Genomic DNA, 21,238 nt, shown 5'->3' on the forward strand with positions numbered 1-21,238 from the left:
TCACATCTGTATCAGAAAGCATCCCTAACTACATATAATAATATCTAATAGGCAATAAAAATAAATAAAAAATGGCAGGTACAATTTTCCTTATATTTTCTTATATTTCTTTTACACACAATTATGAGCATACTTTATTTTACAAAGCATTACATTCTATTAACTATCGGCTAGATTACAAGTTTTGAGTTATGAGTGAAAAAGCATTGTTATGGCTCTTTATCACTACCGCTGCTATTACGAGTCTTGTAGGTATAGCTGTACCGCACACTTTTTTGTCCGTTACGCAACATAACTACCGCACTGTTTAAAAAGTCTTTTTTCAATGGCACTTCCACAGCGCCGGTATTACGAGTTTGCCTGTCCGGCTAAAAAGTGAGCGGTACAGCCTATAACTACAAGATCCGTACCGTAAACTGAAAGTCAGTAGTTATGGGTTTTATGCTACAAAGCTGTAACATAAAACTCATAACTAAAGTGTTATAAAGTACACTAACACCCATGAACTACCTATTAACCCCTAAACTGAGGCCCTCCCACATCGCAAACACTAAAATAAAATTATTAACCCCTAATCTGCCACTCCGGACATCACCACCACTATAATAAACATATTAACCCCTAAACCGCCGCACTCCCGCATCGCTATTTAACACTAGTTTAATATTATTAACCCCTAATCTGCTGCCCCCAATGTCGCCACCACTATACTAAAATTATTAACCCCTAAACCTCTGGCCTCCCACATCACTAACACTAAATAAATATATTAACCCCTAACCCTAAGTCTTACCCTAACCCTAACACCCCTAACTTTAATATAATTAAAATAAATCTAAATAAAACCTACTATTATTACCTAAATAATACCAATTTAAGACTAAATACTTACCTGTAAAATAAACCCTAAGCTATCTACAATATAACTAATAGTTACATTGTAGTTATCTTAGGCGTTATTTTTCTTTCACAGGTAAGTTTGTATTTATTTTAACTAGGTAGACTAGTTAGTAAATTTACCTGTAAAATAAAACCTAACCTGTCTTACACTAACTCCTAACATTACACTAAAATTAAATCAATTACATTAATTAAATACAATTAACTAATTACAAAAAAATAAACACTAAATTTCTTAGATAGGATTTTATTTGGGGGTTTGGTTGTGTGGGTGGTGGGTTTTACTGTTGGGGGGTTGTTTGTATTTTTTTTACAGGTAAAAGAGCTGATTTCTTTGGGGCAATGCCCCGCAAAAGGCCCTTTAAGGGCTATTGGCAGTTTAGTTTAGGCTAGGTTTTTTTTTTTTTTGGGGGGGGGGGGCTTTTTTATTTTGATAGGGCTATTAGATTAGGTGTAATTAGTTTAAATATTTGATCATTTCATTTTTATTTTGTGTAATTTAGTGGGGGGTTTTGTAATTTAGTTAATTGTATTTAATTAATGTAATTTATTTAATTTTAGTGTAATGTTAGGTGTTAGTGTAACACAGGTTGTTTTATTTTACATGTAAATTTGTATTTATTTTAACTAGGTAGCTAGTAAATAATTAATAACTATTTACTAACTAGTCTACCTAAATAAACTTAGCTGTGAAACAAAAATAAAACCTAAGCTAGCTATAATGTAACTATTAGTTATATTGTAGCTAGCTTAGGGTTTATTTATAGGTAAGTATTTAGTTTTAAATTGGAATTATTTAGTTAATGATAGTAATTTTTATTTAGATTTATTTGAATTATATTAAAGTTAGGGGTGTTAGGGTTAGGGTTAGACAGGTTTAGGGGTTAATATATTTATTTAGTGTTAGTGATGTGGGGGGTCAGAGCTTTAGGGGTTAATAAATTAAGTATAGTGGTGGTGGCGACATTGGGGGCAGCAGATTACAGGTTAATAAATTTATGTAGGTGGCGGAGACGTTGGGGGCAGCAGATTAGGGGTTATTAACTGTTGGTAGGTGGCGGCTACATTGCGCGTGGCAGATTAGCGGTTAATAAGTGTAATGTAGGTGTCAGCGATATCAGGGGCAGCAGATTAGGGGTGTTTAGACTCTGGGTTTATGTTAGGGTGTTAGGTGTAAACATAAATTTTCTTTCCCCATAGGAATCAATGGGGCTGCGTTACGGAGCTTTACGCTCCTTTATTGCAGGTGTTAAGCTATTTTTTAGCCAGCTCTCCCCATTGATGTCTATGGAGAAATTGTGCACGAGCATGTAAAACCAGCTCAAAGCAGCGCTGGTATTTGTGTGCGGTATGGCACTCAACCCTGCCATATTGCCTGCTAACGCCGGGTTTTTGCAATTCTGTGATAGCAGCGCTATTAAAGGATGAGCGGTGGAAATAACTTGCAAGTTATTACTGAGCCACTTATAATGCAAAAATCGTAATATGGCCGTATGTTTGCTTGAACAGAATGCTTAAATCAGAATCTCAAGACAACACCACAATGGGGTCTATTTCAATGCATTTGTAGAGCAGAATTAAGCATTTTAAATGGGTTTTAATGGGTTTGTCAAATTCTTAGGCCGATCAAATCCATGAAAAAGAATTTACAGATTTCTTTGTACTTTACACACCACAGTAACTCTGCAAATACTTTGGTTTGAGAACCCTCACCAATGGTACTCAAATTCATCATAAACACATTTTAACCACTTTTTTGCATAATTTTGATTGTAAACAATGTATCAACCTTGTCCACTTGAAAACATATTTTGTTTTTTATTGAACAACATATTTTGGTTTTTCATATTCTGTTTTTCAATGTTTGCATTTTCATTTACATTGTGTTTGAATATGGATTCTGAGACAAACCCTAAAGTATATAAATAGCAAACAAATATAAGCATGAACATCTAGGTAAAGTAAGGGTAGCATGATTAACTGGCCATAACTTGAGTCATGTAAAGTAAAATGCCCAAGCAGTGGTGGTGATAGGGTTAAAATCCTTTAAGTTAAGGAAGCCTTTTTGATCAATAAACTTGGGACTATGTTCCCAAAGGGGATGAATAAAGAACTTGACCTGTCCATATTCTTATGATTTTTTCTGTATATATATATATATATATATATATATATATATATATATATATATATATATATATACATATACTGTATATATGTATAAAAAGTGATTATTTGTAATGTTTTTTTGTGCTTTTTGATAACCACCCCAGATTTTTTCTGTGCTTCTTATTTCTGTAATATCTGTAAACAGATGATAATGTGTGGAATTTTGTAAATAATATGAGAATTACACGAGAGCCCACTAGGTGGCAGTGTCTAAGGTATGTCAGGTGTCGTTGGGGGTGGGGTCTTGTTAGGTATTTAAGGTGAGATTGTTACAGGTATATCCATAGATGACTAGGCACTAGTTTCCGAAACATCATTGTTCCTGTGGTCTGGTTGTATAAGCTGAATAAACCTGTTTAAAGATATTGGTGGTGCTGCTCTTTCTGTTCATGATTGATTGCAGGGGTTTGTGCATGACCCTCTGAGCTGGCACACCTTCTACTGTTCCCAGGTGCTGGATATTCTGGACTTGTATGATTAACAGTGACTGGAGGAAGGCTAAGGTGCTAAACCTTTTCTTTGCTTTGCTATTCACAAAAGAGGTATAATATACCCATTTGGAGTGGGTTGTATACAATCTATAGCCTCACAGTACAATAAATGTAAATAATAATAAAAAGCTGTGCTTTTTATGCTTAAACTTTTTCTATCTAGGTAAATGCCGGGGAAAAACTGAGGCACAGCCACGGCTCTGGGAACGTGTACACTTTTTAGTCAAGCTTGGAATTAGGGGGTGTAATTAAATTTGCAAAATCGCTATAAAAGCGCAGCACCTAATAACGAAGCATAAACAAGTGGTGTAACGTAGAGGATTAGCACTTAGAACTAAGTTTTGGTAATAAAGCATGAGGCTAATATGTAAATAACATATGCTGTACTAATTAAAGGTTCTGTGAGGCACATAGGAAGTAAGGATGTTGGAAAAAATATCCCTTTAAGAGAATGGATTTCAATTAAGTAGGATGGGTCTAAACAATATATAAGCACGAAAGGAATACCAAAGATATGAGCCCTGACGAAGCCCCAGTATGACATGTACAGAGGGGGTGAAACACATATGTCGTTGGCAGTACTATGAATTAAACTCCTTTTCTGCAGGACGTATTTAGAACAGCCAAACAAGCTGTGTTTAATAGAGGCAGGGCGTTGTAGCAAAGAACTTTGTTATGTTCCAGACACTGCAACAGTGTAGCTACTTTGCAGAAGGAAATAGAGCAATCAGAGAACCAGGTGTAATCTCTACACACAACCTTGACGCTACCGAGCTAGGGAGGCTGGATCAAAAGCTGGTGATTTAAGGAAACTTGTATGAACACGAGCTCTCGTTAATGGCAGGCCTAAAGGCATAGCAGGAGCTTAGTGACCAGACCTCGTAACAGGTGGCTGATGTAAAAGGTACTCTGTATTTCTTTTTTCCTGTTGACCTGGATAGACCCCAAGGAGAGGTTGCTGGATACCGAGGTCTCTTTCCGATACATACACACAGCTCATGGACCACTAATAGAGGGACCGCAGCCCTTAACTTGTCTGACTGGAGAGTATAAATAGAGCGAGTTTTCCACTCCATGATGGCAGGACTCTATACAAGGGGACTGTTTGCATAATGTGCTTCATGATTTAAAATGATATCATGTGAAATGGTCGATCTGTTTTCTGTATAGGTTAAAGTGATCAACGCATGGTACTGTTTAGGAAGTAGGTTCTGTATATTGTTATGTTAACCTAGGTTGATTGTTCTGTTAGGTTAATTTCTCACTTGCTTGACTTCAATTCAGTGTCTAAATGTAGCCACCAATCAGCAATCGCTACCCAGGTGCTAAACCAAAAAATGGGCCGACCCCTAAGTTTACATTCAAATAAAAATGCCAAGAGAATGAAGAAAAAAATGATAATAGAAGTAAATTAGAAATCTGCTTACAATTGCATGCTCTATCTGAATCATGAAAGTCTAATTTTAACTAGATTATTCCTTTAAAATTGCTTTTTGAGGTAATTGTTTTAAGAGCTCTGAAAAGCATTACTATCGGAAATTAAAGTAACTAAACTTTGTGTTTGCTTTTTTAAATTGGGAGTGAAACAAAAATATGAAATTGTATTTTTATTTTATTTAATCTATAAATCAGTTGTATATACATTTCCATTCTAAGCCTTCTCACTATTTGTAATAGAACCACCTTAATTTTTATTTTTTTAATATATATATATAAAATAAAAATAAAGTATATGCGTACTTGATAGGAGGTGATCCCCACATAGGAGTCCTCAGACAACAACCACTTAAAGCAGATACAACATTTATTATTCTACATGTTGCATAGTGGTAATCCCATCAAATGTATCCTATCAGCCAATCGGAATTCGACAGACACCATCTTGAATGACGTCATTTAAAGGTACCTCATTCGTCGTTCAGTCGTCGGCCGGGATGGATGCTCCGCGTCGGAGGAGCGAAGAAAGAAGATTAAAGATGCCGCTTGATGGAAGATGCTGCCGGATGGAAGAAGACTTTGCTGCCGCTTGGATAAAGACATCGCCGGGATGAAGACTTCTTCTTTGCCGCTTGGATAAAGACATCGCCGGGATGAAGACTTCTTCTTTGCCGCTTGGATAAAGACATCTCCCGGATCGGATGAGGAGTTCGGCCCGGTTGAGTGAAGACAAGGTAGGGAGATCTTCAAGGGGGTAGTGTTAGGTTTATTTAAGGGGGTTTGGGTTAGATTAGGGGTATGTGGGTGGTGGGTTGTAATGTTGGGGGGTGGTATTGTGTTTTTTTTTTAAGGCAAAAGAGCAGTTTTCTTTGGGGCATGCCCCTCAAAAGGCCCTTTTAAGGGCTGGTAAGGTAAAAGAGCTTTGAACTTGTTTAATTTAGAATAGGGTAGGGATTTTTTTTTATTTTGGGGGGCTTTATTATTTTATTAGGGGGCTTAGAATAGGTGTAATTAGCTTTTTTTGTAATTTAGTTTAGTGTATTTAATTGTATTTTAGTTTAGATATTTGTAGTTTATTTAATTTATTGATAGTGTAGGTGTATTTGTAACTTAGGTTAGGATTTATTTTACAGGTAAATTGGTAATTATTTTAACTAGGTAGCTATTAAATAGTTATTAACTATTTAATAGCTATTGTACCTAGTTAAAATAATAATTAACAATTTACCTGTAAAATAAATATAAACCCTAAAATAGCTACAATGTAATTATTAATTACATTGTAGCTATCTTAGGGTTTATTTTATAGGTAAGTATTTAGATTTAAATAGGAATATTTTCATTAATAATATTAATATTAGATTTATTTTAATAAGAGTTTAGTTAGGGATGTTAGAGTTAGATAGGGTTAATATAGTTAATATATATAATATAATAATTATATTAACTATATTAACCCTAATATAATTAGGGTTAATATAGTTAATATAGGTGGCGGCGGTGTAGGGGGATTAGATTAGGGGTTAATGTGTTTAATATAGGTGGTGGCGGGATTAGATTAGGGGTTAATACATTTATTATATGTGGCAGCGGTGTAGGGGGATTTAGGTTGTAGGCAAAAGAGCTGATTACTTTGTGACAAAGGCCCGGCAAAAGCCCTTTTAAGGGCTGGCAAAAGAGCAGTTTACTTTGGGGTAATACCACGCAAAAAGCCCTTTTCAGGGCCATTTGTAGGGTTAGACTTAGGTTTAGTGGTAGGGATAGTTTAGTATTTTAGGGTTTAAATAATTTAATATAGATGGCGGCGGGGTAGGGGGATTAAATTAGGGGTTAATAATTTTAAAATAGATGGCGGCGGGGTAGGGGCTCACTTTAGGGGGTAGGTAAGGTAGATGGCGGCGGGGTAGGGGCTCACTTTAGGGGGTAGGTAAGGTAGATGGCGGCGGTGTAAAGGGCTCACTTTAGGGGGTTATAGATTTAATATTGCTGGCGGCGGGGTCCGGGAGCGGCGGTTTAGGGGTTAATAACTTTATTAGGTGGCGGCGGGGTCCGGGAGAGGCGGTTTAGGGGTTAATAACTTTTTTATTATTAGGATAGTGAGGGGGGATAGCGGATAGAGGGTTAGACATGTCGGGCTATGTTTAGGAGGCGTGTTAGACAGTGCGGGTGATTTCATACTTTAGTCAGGTTTTGTAGGCGCCGGCAGTTTCTAAGTCACTGGCGACGCCAGAAATTTGTACTTGTGCAGATTTCTGGACATCGTTGGTTTATTCGACTTACGGCACGTTAGCATCTGACGGCGCCGTATATTGGATAGCTCGAGTTGCGAGCTGAAACTGCGGGTGACGCGGGTTCCCTCGCTTGCGCCGCAAACTACGCCGTATATCGTATCGTGCCCCAAGTAAGAATACAATTTTTCAGTTTTTTTTACTACTTGCACACATTTATGAGGCACAAAATAACATTGAGTGAAATATTATTGTGAAAGTTATTTTCATGTATTTATAAATTATTTATTCATGCTGTGATTAAAGGAGTACAACCTATTTTAAAATATATTTGTGTGGTGGGATTTTCATTAAGGGTCCGACTTTCAAAAGATTTGTCATAATGGCGCAATGTTTTAAAAGTATCCACATTGCAAATCTAAACTGCAAATGAGATGTTCTAAAGGGATCAAATGTTGATTTGAAGGTAGTCTCGGAAAAGGCACTTTAGTACACGTCACTGTGTGATGCAAGGGCTCTCTGCCAGTGACAGAATGTTTAATACTGTACCATTGCCATGTTCAGTGTGGGTTTAATATAAATGGTCTGTTTAGACAGTGTGTGAACTAAAACTCCTTAGTTTCATATATTGTGGTTGCGGTATACCAAAGGTGATATTGCAAGTAAATATGTTTGGTACAATGCAGCTGCAATATTACAAGTACAATGAGGACTTACATTACAATTTAGCTCAATTGTAGCGGGTCAACATTTTCAATATTAAAAACATGATTGCGAAAGGGAAAAGTTTCTCCTGTGTATCAAAATTCCATACTCAAAATCTTGTTTCGAAAACAAAAAAATCAGGGCAAAATTCTATTTTTTTTTTTTTAAATAACTAGGATAAAATACATAATGAACAATTTTACAGTATAATGCATATATATAGAACATACCATATACAAATACAAAAATACCCCAAAATGTCCCAGCTCAAATAGGTTTATTATTAGTGGCCTAGATTTGGAGTTTGGCGTTAGCCGTGAAAACCAGCGTTAGAGGCTCCTAACGCTGGTTTTAGGCTAACTCTGGTATTTGGAGTCACTCAAAAAAGGGTCTAACGCTCACTTTTCAGATGCGACTTTTCCATACCGCAGATCCCCTTACGTAAATTGCGTATCCTATCTTTTCAATGGGATTTTTCTTACTCCGGTATTTAGAGTCGTGGCTGAAGTGAGCGTTAGAAATCTAACGACAAAACTCCAGCCGCAGGAAAAAAGTCAGTAGTTAAGAGCTTTCTGGGCTAACGCCGGTTTATAAAGCTCTTAACTACTGTACTCTAAAGTACACTAACACCCATAAACTACCTATGTACCCCTAAACCGAGGTCCCCCCACATCGCCGCCACTCGAATACATTTTTTTAACCCCTAATCTGCCGACCGCCAACTACGTTATACTTATGTACCCCTAATCTGCTGCCCCTAACACCGCCGACCCCTATATTATATTTATTAACCCCTAACCTGCCCCCCACAACGTCGCCGCCAGCTACCTACACTTATTAACCCCTAATCTGCCGACCGCAAAGCGCCGCCACCTACGTTATCCTTATGTACCCCTAATCTGCTGCCCCTAACACCGCCGACCCCTATATTATATTTATTAACCCCTAATCTGCCCCCCTCAACGTCGCCTCCACCTGCCTACACTTATTAAACCCTAATCTGCCGAGCGGACCGCACCGCTACTAAAATAAAGTTATTAACCCCTAATCCGCCTCACTAACCCTATAATAAATAGTATTAACCCCTAATCTGCCCTCCCTAACATCGCCGACACCTAACTTCAATTATTAACCCCTAATCTGCCGACTGGAGCTCACCGCTATTCTAATAAATGTATTAACCCCTAAAGCTAAGTCTAACCCTAACACTAACACCCCCCTAAATTAAATATAATTTTAATCTAACGAAATTAATTAACTCTTATTAAATAAATTAATCCTATTTAAAGCTAAATACTTACCTGTAAAATAAATCCTAATATAGCTACAATATAAATTATAATTACATTGTAGCTATTTTAGGATTAATATTTATTTTACAGGCAACTTTGTAATTATTTTAACCAGGTACAATAGCTATTAAATAGTTAAGAACTATTTAATAGTTACCTAGTTAAAATAATTACAACATTACCTGTAAAATAAATCCTAACCTAAGTTGCAATTAAACCTAACACTATACTATCATTAAATTAATTAAATAAAATAACTACAATTACCTACAATTAAACCTAACACTACACTATCAATAAATTAATTAAATACAATATCTACAAATAACTACAATGAAATAAACTAACTAAAGTACAAAAAATAAAAAAGAACTAAGTACAAAAAATAAAAAAATATCTACAAACATAAGAAAAATATTACAACAATTGTAAACTAATTACACCTACTCTAAGCCCCCTAATAAAACAACAAAGCCCCCCAAAATAAAAAATGCCCTACCCTATTCTAAATTACTAAAGTTAAAAGCTCTTTTACCTTACCAGCCCTGAACAGGGCCCTTTGCGGGGCATGCCCCAAGAAGTTCAGCTCTTTTGCCTGTAAAAAAAACATACAATACCCCCCCCCAACATTACAACCCACCACCCACATATCCCTAATCTAACCCAAACACCCCTTAAATAAACCTAACACTAAGCCCCTGAAGATCTTCCTACCTTATCTTCACCATACCAGGTTCACCGATCCGTCCTGAAGAGCTCCTCCGATGTCCTGATCCAAGCCCAAGCGGGGGGCTGAAGATGTCCATGATCCGGTAGAAGTCTTCATCCAAGCGGGGCAGAAGAAGTCTTCCATCCGATTGAAGTCTTCATCCAAGCGGGGCAGAAGAGGTCTTCCATCAGATTGAAGTCTTCATCCAGGCGGCATCTTCTATCGACATCCATCTGGAGCGGAGCGGCAGCATCCTGAAGACCTCCGACGCGGAACATCCATCCTGGCTGACGACTGAACGACGAATGGCGGTTCCTTTAAATGACGTCATCCAAGATGGCGTCCCTCGAATTCTGATTTGCTGATAGGATTCTATCAGCCAATCGGAATTAAGGTAGGAATATTCTGATTGGCTGATGGAATCAGCCAATCAGATTTAGCTCGCATTCTATTGGCTGATCGGAACAGCCAATAGAATGCGAGCTCAATCTGATTGGCTGATTGGATCAGCCAATCGGATTGAACTTGATTCTGATTGGCTGATTCCATCAGCCAATGAGAATATTCCTACCTTAATTCCGATTGGCTGATAGAATCCTATCAGCCAATCGGAATTCGAGGGACGCCATCTTGGATGACGTCATTTAAAGGAACCGTCATTCGTCGTTCAGTCGTCGGCCAGGATGGATGTTCCGCGTCGGAGATCTTCAGGATGCTGCCGCTCCGCTCCAGATGGATGTCGATAGAAGATGCCGCCTGGATGAAGACTTCAATCGGATGGAAGACCTCTTCTGCCCCACTTGGATGAAGACTTGAATCGGATGGAAGACCTCTTCTGCCCCGCTTGGATGAAGACTTCTACCGGATCATGGACATCTTCAGCCCCCCGCTTGGGCTTGGATCAGGACATCGGAGGAGCTCTTCAGGACGGATCGGTGAACCTGGTATGGTGAAGATAAGGTAGGAAGATCTTCAGGGGCTTAGTGTTAGGTTTATTTAAGGGGGGTTTGGGTTAGATTAGGGGTATGTGGGTGGTGGGTTGTAATGTTGGGGGGGGTATTGTATGTTTTTTTTTACAGGCAAAAGAGCTGAACTTCTTGGGGCATGCCCCGCAAAGGGCCCTGTTCAGGGCTGGTAAGGTAAAAGAGCTTTTAACTTTAGTAATTTAGAATAGGGTAGGGCATTTTTTATTTTGGGGGGCTTTGTTGTTTTATTAGGGGGCTTAGAGTAGGTGTAATTAGTTTAAAATTGTTGTAATATTTTTCTTATGTTTGTAGATATTTTTTTATTTTTTGTAACTTAGTTCTTTTTTATTTTTTATACTTTAGTTAGTTTATTTCATTGTAGTTATTTGTAGATATTGTATTTAATTAATGTATTGATAGTGTTAGGTTTAATTGTAGGTAATTGTAGGTATTTTATTTAATTAATTTAATGATAGTATAGTGTTAGGTTTAATTGTAACTTAGGTTAGGATTTATTTTACAGGTAATGTTGTAATTATTTTAACTAGGTAACTATTAAATAGTTCTTAACTATTTAATAGCTATTGTACCTGGTTAAAATAATTACAAAGTTGCCTGTAAAATAAATATTAATCCTAAAATAGCTACAATGTAATTATAATTTATATTGTAGCTATATTAGGATTTATTTTACAGGTAAGTATTTAGCTTTAAATAGGAATAATTTATTTAATAAGAGTTAATTAATTTCGTTAGATTAAAATTATATTTAATTTAGGGGGGTGTTAGTGTTAGGGTTAGACTTAGCTTTAGGGGTTAATACATTTATTAGAATAGCGGTGAGCTCCGGTCGGCAGATTAGGGGTTAATAATTGAAGTTAGGTGTCGGCGATGTTAGGGAGGGCAGATTAGGGGTTAATACTATTTATTATAGGGTTAGTGAGGCGGATTAGGGGTTAATAACTTTATTATAGTAGCGCTCAGGTCCGCTCGGCAGATTAGGGGTTAATAAGTGTAGGCAGGTGGAGGCGACGTTGTGGGGGGCAGATTAGGGGTTAATAAATATAATATAGGGGTCAGCGGTGTTAGGGGCAGCAGATTAGGGGTACATATGGATAATGTAAGCAGCGGCGGTTTACGGAGCGGCAGATTAGGGGTTAAAAATAATATACAGGGGTCAGCGATAGCGGGGGCGGCAGAATAGGGGTTAATAAGTGTAAGGTTAGGGGTGTTTAGACTCGGGGTACATGTTAGAGTGTTAGGTGCAGACGTAGGAAGTGTTTCCGCATAGCAAACAATGGGGTTGCGTTAGGAGCTGAATGCAGCTTTTTTGCAGGTGTTAGGTTTTTTTTCAGCTCAAACAGCCCCATTGTTTCCTATGGGGGAATCGTGCACGAGCACGTTTTTTAGGCTGGCCGCTTGCGTAAGCAACTCTGGTATCGAGAGTTTAAGCTGCGTTAAAAATACTCTACACTCCTTTTTTGGAGCCTAATGCAGCCTTTATGTGGACTCTCAATACCAGAGTTATTTTTATGGTGCGGCCAGAAAAAAGCTGGCGTTAGCTACGCGGGTCCTTACCAACAAAACTCTAAATCTAGGCCAGTGTGTTTTGTTTTTTAAGTAACAATGGTCATTGATTATATAGCAAAGATATAGGCATTCCTTGTACAACAATGTAGAAACTTTGCAGGTATGTTCTAAACAATAATAACTTAGGTGAACAGTTTCTCAAATACATGTCTCTCCATTCTTTCATTGCCGAGATGAGCATTATTAAGAAATATATATATATATATATATAAAATTCACTGTAAATTAGTTTACATATAGATTATTTGTACTATTACAAAGTATAATCCATTTCCAGATTTATAAAACACAGATTATATGTTCGGTAAACATGATTTGAAAGTATGTCCCCTCCACACTGCTGAGATTCTGATTCATTAGCAATGTGCACAGAATGATTGAATGTAGCAAGTTCTATTCTTTGCTATGGAAACCACATCACCAATTGCCTGTAGCCCACTATTTTAGAACATTTCTCCTAAGTGAGAGCTTTACAATACTTTCCAGACAGAAATGAACATTTTGCTTCAGCTGTGGCAATCCATTCAATATGGGACCCTAAGTAATTGTGTAAAAAAAACAAATATGCTCTGCTTATCTTATTTAAATCATTATATATGCAAAACTGTATATAGAACTGTTGTTTGTGATATATGGAGACTAATATAGACAGTAGTTTTTTTCAGAAGCTACATTGATGAGCACCAACATGTACAAATAGAAGTTCTAGACTTCTTCATAAGTGAAGATGTGTTAGTGAAAGGTGAAGAAGGAAGTGATGGTGAGTGTATGAATAGTTACTGATTAATCAGGGATTTCTTAAGGAAAGGATAGGATAAATCTGTATGAGTATCCCCAAGGTCCCTTCAAGTTGCATTATGGACTTTTCTTTGACTGCTATTTATTTTTCGTTGGTTTTCTCAATCTTTCTTGAAATATCCATATACAGAGTGACCTGGGGAGCTACCAATTTGTTACCCTTTATCCCTTCATCTATTCTTTTCCCCATCTTTTTAAAATCATCCCAGTAATCACCATGTCATCTGGCATTATTTATTGATCCTTGACAGATGTGAACGAGGGTGCTCGTGTGCTGTACACACCACAGCTGCCATTGGGAGAAAGTGGTTGAACAATGAGTATTCTGCTCACTCAGGCTTGGCTCCAGGAAGAATACTGAGCAAGATAGTGGGAGAGACAAAGTGAGGTAGTCAAAGTCAACAAGTAACTTCATGCATAGGGTACTGAGGTTAACTGGAAATTCCCACAACCTAGACTGTGATTCAGGGGAGCCCCAGATAAACAGCTTAAGAGAAAAGTTATGTAAAACATTATCTCAAGCAAATATGTTACTGTCAAGTGACCTTGAACAACATTTAAAAAAATGTAAGCATAGTATATAACCTTAATTAATGGTCAAATATCTGACTAAAATGTAAATGTTTTTAAAGTATTTAAATTGTCATTTTGTTAGCATAGTTCACATTGTCATGTAGACCAGGGTCACACCCTTTGAAACATGTTTTTGAGTATGTTTTATCACCCCTGCTTAGAGTTAGAATGAGATTCCGCACTGAAAAGCAATTTTTGAGTTAAATTACAGGCAAAATAAATAATAAAAGTACATTGAAAGTGCACTGCATTTCCTTACAACTGAACACTTTATCAATAAAATCTCTCTCTCGCTATCTCTCTCTCTCTCTTTTATATATCTAATGTATAATATATATCATGCAGAGAATTGTAGACTGGTTTAAGAATTACGAGACGAAGAAGTGGGTGGCATTGGAACACGACATAGCAGGAAAATCACATTTAGGAACGATATGCTGGCAATCAACACCGCACTTATCCACAGACTTTAAACAGAACACTAAATTAATGGAAACCTTCTCAGTATGGAAGGAGGTATTGAGGGAATACCCGAATATCACGTGACAATTCTCCCCGCTCACACCCCTCACAGAAAATACCGAACTCCCCATAGGTCTTCTACAAAAGATTCAACACATAGAAAACCCTCTTAGAGCATTATTGCTAGTGCACTTGTGCAACGAGATGAGACTTTTTAGCCTTGATGAGTTGATGGAGAAGGGTCTGACCTTCTTTAATAACTGGTTTTCTCTCCGTCAATGTCATTCCTACATATTCAAGCACCCTGAGAAACTTAATCTGCTCAGACCCCTTACGCCCTTTGAAACCCTGTGTCAGTCTAGTTCCCCCACTAGAAAGACTTTATCCTTAATGTATACATTACTACAAAAAACCCCAATAGGTTACACTCCATATTATATAGATAGGTGGAACGAGGAGCTAGATAATGATTTGTCTATAATCGATATTTCAAAAATGTTCACTAACGTTACTAAGGTTTCTATATCAAGTAGTCTTATAGAATTAAACTTAAAGCTAATACAAAGATGGTATCTCACCCCAGCGAGGATTAATAAACTGTTCCCCTCGGCCTCTCACAAATGTTGGAGATGCGGTGGGGGACTGGGATCCATGATTCACATATGGTGGACATGCCCATTGATAGCCCCGATCTGGACCTCTGTAGTTAAAGCAACAAATACAATGACGGAACTGAATTTACCCTCAGACCCCCATATTTGGTTACTAAATGTTTTACCTAACAAAATACCAACACATAAGAAAAAAGTTGATTTTCATTGCTAGCAACAGTTTAAAAAAATTGATCACAAAAAATTGGAAGTCTCAGTACAGCCCGAGTGTGGCTGTCTGGTACTCTCAATTTCAATTCATCATGTCCCTTGAAGAGTATGCTTACATGAAAAATAACAGGAGGGACACGTTTTTGCTGATGAAGATCATGTGGGAATCATTTATTGACAATATTTAATTGATGTGAGATTTGACGGGGGTATGTTGGGTATGGACTTGATAGCATTGTATTTGCTGGTGGGTGAACTAACGTTACAATGAGTGGGTACTAAGCCATACAGGTATGGCATTAGAAATTTGCAGGGATAATTTGTGGAACATTGTTATACTAAGTTAAGTTGTATTATGTTTTGTTTGGTTTAATCAGAAACTATGTAAGTTTCCACTTTGCATAACTGTATACATGTCTGCATTTTGTATTGTGCACTGGAAGCTTCAATAAAAATTGTTTTTTTAAAAAATATATATCATGCAGTTTTCAAATTCTGCTTATTTCTACATTACTTCTATCTTTCATTATTCATTTTTAAAGTTTTAAATTATTGAAGTTGCTCATATTCCTAATTATGTTTGAGTATGTCAGACTTCAAGCCAATAGCAAGCTTGGCTAATATTTTATGCAAAGTTTAATTAGTATCTTAACACACATCTAACTTTTATTTTATCTATTTGATGCTAGGGAAATTACTAGCTCATTAGTTATGACAGGTTTTAAGAGATTCAATATATAAGTAAGGATGATCAACTTAAATGTATCTGCTTGTTTATAATATAAATTAAATAAATGTTTATTATAATTTAACAGTGGCTCCTAAAAACAGTCTGTATAAAACAAATCTCCTCATCCATATACTAAAAGTATTTTTTAATTTTACCTTTTTTGCAAGTTTTCATCAATTGCAGAATTTTCTGTGTTACCTACAAAAATTGTATCTTAATTTTCGAATTGCAGCCATCCCCAAAGACTAACAATCCAGAATCACACACACACTTATTATATATATATATATAGATATATAGATATATATATTTTTTTAATCTTTTTTACTAAATATTATGATCTCTCAATTTTATTTCTCTTCTTTTTTTTCTACAGTATTTGTTAAATGAGTCATACTGTACATATGTATTTTTATTTTTTTATCTTTTTTGATCTGTTTTAACCTCTGTAATAACCCTTAAACTATTTTGTATGGATGAGGTTGTTATTTTATTTTATTTTGTTAGGGTTATATTTAGATTTGTTTTGTCATATTTAGTGTAAAGTTTGTGCAGAATGGAAGCGCTGTTACTATCTGTTCAGTCTGGGATAATTCACAATATAATCAAACTATTTCTGTGAGGTTGTTCCTGGGTATCCTCAGTCAGCAATACCTCAGTAGAAAAACAACCAACATATTGCAATACAATCGGATAAGGAGATGCACTAAATGGAAAATATTCACAAGCCGGTGTGTCTTTATTATAAGACAGTCGGAATCTTCTTCATATAAAAAGACTTCCAGTTTAATAAAATATTCCCAAAAAGGCTTAATACAGTTAAAACACTCAACTGATTTCAATGGACAAACCATTTTTCTCAAGAGTGAATAAAATGCAATGTGAACAAGTAAATACAACATACCTTATTATCAATATATATATATATATATATATATATATATATATATATATATATATAAAGTTAAAAAAAGCACTCTCACCTTAATGACAACTGCCAGGGTGCCAACAGTTAAATATAACAAGTAGAAGATGGCACTCTCTGGTCTTTTCAAGTGTACTTTATTTGAAAAAGCGTGACATTTCGGGGGGACACATCCACTTCCTCAGAGGAAGGGGAGTGTGTCCCGAAACATCACGCTTTTTCAAATAAAGAACACTTAAAAATACCAGAGAGTGCCTTCTTCTACTTGTTATATATATATATATATATATATATATATATATATATATATATATATATATATAAAGTTTAAAAAGGAGCACTCTCACCACAGTAACAGCTGCCAGGGTGCCAACGGTTGAATATAGCTGATAAAGGACGGCACTCACTGGTCTTTCCAAAATGTACTTTAATAGAACAAAGTGACGTTTTGGGGACATACTCCCCTTCCTTAGACAAACCTGTCCACTTGTCTGAGGAAGGGGAGTGTGTCCCCGAAACGTCACTTTCTTCTATTAAAATACACTTTGGAAAGACCAGTGAGTGCCGTCCTTTATCAGATATATATATATATATAAATATATATATACCCCTTCGGCTCCTCCCACCAATCTCCCACCTGGTGCAATTGAGGAATGATCAAGCAATATATAAATATCTTTAAAAGTCAAATTTATTTAAAACAGATGTAAAAAAGTTTTTTACTATATCCAAATTATATAAAATGGTGCTTATCATTTCTCAATATATGTTTAACAATATAGCAACATTTAAAACCACCTAATAATAATATGTAGTTAAAGAAAAGGAAATCACTTTCAGTAAACTTGAACAAACTTAAATAGTTGGCCATTAGAAAATCATTGTAGAGACCTACAGAATGCTTAGAATTGACCTCGCATTCTATTGGCTGATCCAATCAGCCAATCGGATTGAACTTCAATCCGATTGGCTGATTAAATCAACCAATCGGATTTTTCCTACCTTAATTCCGATTGGCTGATAGAATCCTATCAGCCAATCGGAATTCAAGGGACGACATCTTGGATGAAGTCATTTAAAGGAATATTCATTTGTCGTTAGTCGTCGGCCTAGAAGGATGTTCCGCGCCGGAGGTCTTCAAGATGGAGCCGTTCCTCGTCGGATGGATGAAGATAGAAGATGCAGCTTGGATGAAGCCTTCTCCCGGTCCGGATGTCCTCTTCTGCCCGGATAGGATGAAGACTTCTGCCGGTCTGGATGTCCTCTTCTGCCCCATCGGATGAAAACTACTGGACGGATCAGATAACCACTGGTGCCCAGCTGGGTGAAGACGGCTCAAGGTAGGGTGATCTTCAAGGGGGTAGTATTAGGTTTTTTTAAGGGGGTATTGGGTGGGTTTTAGAGTAGGGGTGTGTGGGTGGTGGGTTGTAATGTTGTGGGGTATTGTATTTTTTTTTACAGGTAAAAATAGGGTAGGGCATTTTATTATTTTGGGGGGCTTTTTTATTTTATTAGGGGGCTTAGATTAGGTGTAATTAGTTTAAACTTCTTGTAATTTTTTCTGTAATTTAGTGTTTTTTTTTCTTCGTAATTTAGTTTATTGAATTTAATTGTAATTAATTGTAGGTAGTTTAGGTAATTAATTTAATGATAGTGTAGTGTAATTGTAACTTAGGTTAGGATTTATTTTACAGGTAATTTTGTACTTATTTTAGCTAGGTAGCTATTAAATAGTTAATAACTATTTAATAACTATTGTACCTAGTTAAAATAAATACAAAGTTGCCTGTGAAATAAATATAAATCCTAAGCTAGCTACAATGTAACTATTAGTTATATTGTAGCTAGCTTAGGGTTTATTTTATCGGTAAGTATTTAGTTTTAAATAGGAATAATTTATTTAATTGTAGTTATTTTATTTAGATGTATTTAAATTATATTTAAATTACGGGGTGTTAGGGTTATAGGGTTGGACTTAGGTTTAGTGGTTAATAACTTTATTATTCATCCTAGCATACTTAGACTTAATAAAGTACCTACAGGTCCCCCAACTTCTTATTTTACATGGAAAAAGTGGACAATAATCTTTAAATAACATAATTTTGCTTATTGAAATTTACAAAACAGGATTAATAAGAGGATATAAGTGTCTCACTGCAAAGTAATATGTAAGTGAGTAAAAACTCGGTAAATGAACCCTTAATATAGTTGGCCAAATTCCAAAGTAGAACAGGGTCATAACCTGTATGGGTATGAAAATGCTGGATACCTAAATATCAATGGATAATATGTATCAAAACTACATTAAAGGAAAGTCCAATGATGATTGGATATGTTCATACCATATGGCATAATGCTATCCAATTTCTTTCATGTTTCAGTAATTGATTTTCCATACTACCACCTCTAATGCCTGGTTTGAGTCATTCCAACGCCCAACATTTAAGTGCCTGTGTATCTCCTCTATGGTGTTGTAAAAAATGTTTAGCAACACTAGTGATTTTCTTATTTTTGCCTAAGTCTGATTTAGTATTCCTGATGTTACTCAGATGTTCAGTCATCCTTCTGCCCAGTGTTCTCGTTGTCATGCCTAAATAGAATATGTTACAAGTACAGCAAATACAGTATATGACATTACTGCTCTGACAGTTAATATACTCATTAATAGACCAATTTTTATTAAATCTGTCACTCATTTTTGTTTTCTCAATCATATGTTGGCATATTTTACAATGTCCACACTGAACTGATCCCTGGTAAATTTGTTTCTTCTTGGCATTGTGGTCAAAATGGCTGCTCGTCAGATATTCATTAAGATTTTTTGACCTTCTATAAGTAAATAAAGGGTTTATCTGTTACCAATTTTTTCCAATGGTCATCAGCCTGAATGACATGCCAATGTTTATTGAAAATCTCTGAGATTTGGGCACTTTCTGGATAGTAGGTAATTCTGTACATAACAGTAACATTGATACATGCGTATTACACTCCAAAACGCATTTGTGTGGTTTTACCGGCTCTCACACCTCTGTCACCTGATGCCGATGTATGCAGTTATCGGCCAGGAAACAGGGAGGTGTGGAACCATATGAATGTTTGTTTTAGTGTGGTGGAAGCAGTTGTTTTATACTAAAGTATTAAAAGTTGTATTTTATATAGTTATTAACTAGTTAGAGGGCGAGTGCTACAATCCCTTCTTTTAAAAAGAGGTTTCACTGCAAGGAAAACAGAAACAGAGGCGCCACATGTGTAGATCAATCAAAACAGACAATATCCAAGTTAGATGAGATACAGGATACTCACAAACGTGAAGGCACTCTCTTGTGCCTGTAGGAGCGGGCTGGTATTTAAACAGCAAACCAGCTAGCTGTACCAAGGGATCCCCGTCAGGATATCCTCGCAACAGTAATCCTTCACTAGATTGATTCCAGCAAAAAGGAAAAAATGTTCAGAGGGGAGGAAGGCTAAACAGCCTTATGGTTACTGGCAAGGGAAATGCCACACGAACACCAGATTTGTTTAAAAAGTATCAAGTATTTTATTTTACAAAAGATAAAAAATACCATCAATAACAAATTACAGCTTGGTGTATTTAATGGCAAATCTCCTTGTATATAGAGATAATAGCGACGCGTTTCTCAGGGAAGACCCTGTTTCATCAGGCTTGTATCGATACAAGCCTGATGAAACAGGGTCTTCCCTGAGAAACGCGTCGCTATTATCTCTATATACAAGGAGATTTGCCATTAAATACACCAAGCTGTAATTTGTTATTGATGGTATTTTTTATCTTTTGTAAAATAAAATACTTGATACTTTTTAAACAAATCTGGTGTTCGTGTGGCATTTCCCTTGCCAGTAACCATAAGGCTGTTTAGCCTTCCTCCCCTCTGAACATTTTTTCCTTTTTGCTGGAATCAATCTAGTGAAGGATTACTGTTGCGAGGATATCCTGACGGGGATCCCTTGGTACAGCTAGCTGGTTTGCTGTTTAAATACCAGCCCGCTCCTACAGGCACAAGAGAGTGCCTTCACGTTTGTGAGTATCCTGTATCTCATCTAACTTGGATATTGTCTGTTTTGATTGATCTACACATGTGGCGCCTCTGTTTCTGTTTTCCTTGCAGTGAAACCTCTTTTTGAAGATACACCATCGTTTGGGTGAAGACCGAGAGCTGCCTTCTATTTATACTTCCATTTATTTGGACTTATTTGGACTTCAGTTGGGATCTTTCCCATTTCACCTATTGATACGTCTGTATTCTCATATATATATTTTTTATTCTATCATTATATTTTATGTTTTATATTTTACATTTTACAGATTTTACCATTTATTTTTTATATATTGTTTTATAGGTTTTTTTACATTTTTGGTATCACCAAAGGGGTTTTTTGATTGTATTTCAGTACTATTTTCTGCCCTGAGTCATTAGCGCCTCC

This window comes from Bombina bombina, chromosome 2, assembly GCF_027579735.1.
Source record: "Bombina bombina isolate aBomBom1 chromosome 2, aBomBom1.pri, whole genome shotgun sequence".
NCBI classification, from domain to species: domain Eukaryota; kingdom Metazoa; phylum Chordata; class Amphibia; order Anura; family Bombinatoridae; genus Bombina; species Bombina bombina.